Source organism: Suncus etruscus, chromosome 10 (assembly GCF_024139225.1).
Source record: "Suncus etruscus isolate mSunEtr1 chromosome 10, mSunEtr1.pri.cur, whole genome shotgun sequence".
Taxonomy (NCBI): domain Eukaryota; kingdom Metazoa; phylum Chordata; class Mammalia; order Eulipotyphla; family Soricidae; genus Suncus; species Suncus etruscus.
In genome coordinates, this window is record NC_064857.1 from 20,458,851 (window position 1) to 20,462,500 (window position 3,650).

Here is a 3,650-nt window from a genome sequence, read left to right on the forward strand (position 1 = left end):
ACACACCAGTAACATCATTTCTAGGGTCATTGTCCAGGTAATGTCTATTTTTTGTACATTATTTAAAACATCTGTCACACAACAAAGTATTGTATGAATATGTACTTCTTTTTTTCAATGAATCATTTTAGGTATAGGAATCAAAAGAGAACTTAAATTTATAAGTAAGAATCTAAGGTCAAAGTTTTTAACTTGACAAGTTGGAAACAACTGTCATATAAAGTTTTTCTTTTTTTTTTCTTTTTTTTCTTTTTTTTTTTTTTTTTTTTTGGTTTTTGGGCCACATCCAGCGGTGCTCAGGGGTTACTCCTGGCTGTCTGCTCAGAAATAGCTCCTGGCAGGCACGGGGGACCATATGGGACACCAGGATTTGTACCAACCACCTTTGGTCAAGGATCGGCTGCTTGCAAGGCAAACGCCACTGTGCTGTCTCTCTGGGCCCGTATAAAGTTTTTCTTATTTGCTTGCTCATTTAACATACTGACTAAATATTTTTACCTTTTTATCTTTACTTATGAAATTTAGGTTTTTTTATATTTAATAAGGGCATCTTGTTCTGGTAAAGAAAGTAATGCAAAAATCTGTCATTGCCTTTATTTTCAAAACATTTGCAAGAATTTTTACATTTTACAATTTTTACTTAAAATTACAATTGATTATATTTCTAAACTGGTTTCAATTATTTTAATTAATTTTGGCTATTTCCTGTCTCTAAAAATAACCTGTTGTTAGGTTATGTTGATTTTAGAAAACTAGAGGTCTATAAGTAATCAGAAAAATAAATTTTGTGTTGATTACTTAAGTTTACTGAAGTTATTAAGAGATATGTTTCAGGGACGGAGCAATAGCACAGCTGTAGGGTGCTTGCCTTGCTCGCAGCTGACCCAGGATGGACCTTAGTTTGATCTATTGTGTCCTATGTGGTCCCCCAAGCCAGGAGCCATTTCTGAGCACATAAACAGGAGTAATCCCTGAGCATCACTGAATGTGGCCCAAAAACAAAAAAACAAAACATAAAAAAACAAAAGAATCATGTGTCATAAAATATTAGGTTAATTTAAGCACATTTCTTTTTTTAATTTTAATTGTTTTTATTTAATTTGGTGAATGAAATAATAGTACAGAGGAAGGTGGTTGTCATGCATGCAAGCAACATGGGTTCTATCCCTAACATCCTATGTGGTCTCTCAAACACTGCTAGGAGTAATTTCTGAGTACAGAGCTGAAATAATCCCTGAGCAATACTGAGTATAAGGCCAACAGCCAATAAATAAATAATAAATAAATAAATAAAATTTTATTTAAATAATTAATCATGACTAAGTTTTTAAGAGTCTTAGACACAAAGGTGTTTTTAAATAGTTTTCAACTTAGTAACAGTATAAGAAAAATAAATTTATCACCATATTATTATCCTTATGATTGCAGTAGTGCATCAAAGAAGGATACAACTATAAAAATGTCAGTACAACTTTTAATAATTTATTAAATAATTTGAAAAAATGATGGTTCAAAGTCTGAGAGCTAATACAGGGCCTAAGGGACTTGCCTTACACACTGTTAACTCCAGGTCAGTCCCCAGCAAAACATAAAGTTCCTAGAGAATTGATAGGAGTGATCCTTTAGCACAAAGCTAGGCGTAAGTCCTGAGCATCACCAGGTGTGTACCCCTTAAAAAAGAGAAAGAAAAAGAAAATTTAAAAAGGTTTAGCATTTAAGAGATTTATTTTAACAAATTGAGTCTTGACTAATGATTAAGAATTTAAAACTAAACTTGAAATTTTATGGATTTGATAAATTAAAACTGAGACTAACTAATATGAAAAATATGAAGCACAATGTAGTTTGGAAGCATTTTCATTCGATTTATTACTCATAGAACTTTTTAATGAAAAATAGTGACAATATAACCTACAAATCTTTTATAAAGTATATAAAAATGAAATAATGTCTCATGCAGTGGTATACAAGAATATAATATTTTTGGTGATATCTCAGATCAGTGACTTTTCCATACCCCTGAACAGTAAGATGTTGAATCTCACTGTGATAAGAAAAAAATAAAGTAAAAATAATAAATAATAAAAAAATTAAATAAAAGTAAAATAAAGTAAAAATGCCATATTTGTAGTTATTTATTTATTTATTGCATTGGTGTTCTAATATTACAAAATTTGATATTTATTATGTATTTTATGAATATAAAACTTTAAAACATGAAATAAGTTGACATGTATCATGATAGAATATAGAGTATAATGAAAGTTGAGATAGCAACTGATTAATAAAAAGCAAAACAGTTAATTCTTCTGTTGTAGAGTTCATTTTTATTGGTTTGTGCTTCTGCTATTTACATATTTAAATTTCTATATGATTTATCTTTACACACATTGGTTAGCATTATATACATGCTTCTGTCTGTATCTTGTTTTATTCACTTGACTTTCCTTGAAAAATTTCTATACAAACACATCATACTTTATATACTTATTTAATTATTTCATAGTATTTCATTGTGTTGATACACATTTATAATTTAATCAGTCTGCTCTGTGGCATTCAATGAATGGTCCTCACTGAGCAGAGAGCCATGTTCTGGTCCTCAGTACAGCTTCTCCAAAATAAAACAAAAATCAAAAAGGAAAAAATGGCTGATAAAATAGCCTTGAAACTTCATATGTAAATTTAAACAATGCTTTGGAGTGTGTAGATTTTCATATATATATATATATGTATATTATGAAGACATGATGACATGAAAAAATGAATATACAAAAGATAAAAAATCATAAGTGTTATAATAAAAATGCTTGATTTATATGTCAAAGTCTTGCAATATAATAATAAATAAAACAAAATCCTATAGATGATCGAGTAAAACTTCTTCTATTTTTATGAATGAGAATAAAAATGGGATGATGTTCATTATTTTATTTTAGCTTACATAATTAACAGCAAATTGAAACCTTATAGCTTCTACTGTACTATTTAAGAAGTTTTATGCTAGATACCTGAGAACAAATTCAGAAATATTCCCTGAAACTACCTTGGGTGACCCAATCCATTCTCTTTAATATAAAGTATTATAAACTTTGTTTGCTCTTCAAGCACATATACTCCTTTGAAGACATATCTTAAATTCTTGTTTCTTTTTTTTTTTTTTTTTGTCCCCCAATTCACAATACATACCCGGCAAGGGGCCTGTGTTGAGGTGTATATGGGGTGCCTTTACTGTACCTCCTCTTTCTATACAGCCAGTGTAAAGAACACAGCCTGTGGTAAGATTTGGGAGGCCTTATCTTATCTTTTATTTATTTTATTTTTTTTTCTTCAGAGCAAACTAAAGTTGTTTTTTTTTTGTTTGTTTGTTTTTTTAAAGTAAGAATTCATTTAAAGGACAAAATTGATTAACATAATAAGGTAAACTAATATAACATAATATAGTGACATAACATAACATATAATATAATTGATATAATAATACATGTAAGTCAAAGAAAATTTATGATTAAAAACACAATTTTTTTTTTCATAATGGCTTACATATCTTTCACTGTAGTATTTTGGGTACATATTCACATTGAATCAGGGGAATACCCATCACCTAATATGTCCTCTTCTCAATCAAAAATCAAATATGCTGAAAATAG

The 3,650-nt window shown here is 29.1% G+C and overlaps 1 non-coding gene across 1 annotated transcript; it reads right to left on the reverse strand.

Moving 5' to 3' along the window:
• Positions 1-3,162: 3,162 nt before the first annotated feature.
• On the reverse strand, positions 3,163-3,295 carry LOC126021162 (small nucleolar RNA SNORA51). Its single transcript, XR_007499770.1, has one exon. It is a non-coding gene; the product is annotated as a small nucleolar RNA SNORA51 (small nucleolar RNA).
• Between the last annotated feature and the right edge of the window lie 355 nt (positions 3,296-3,650).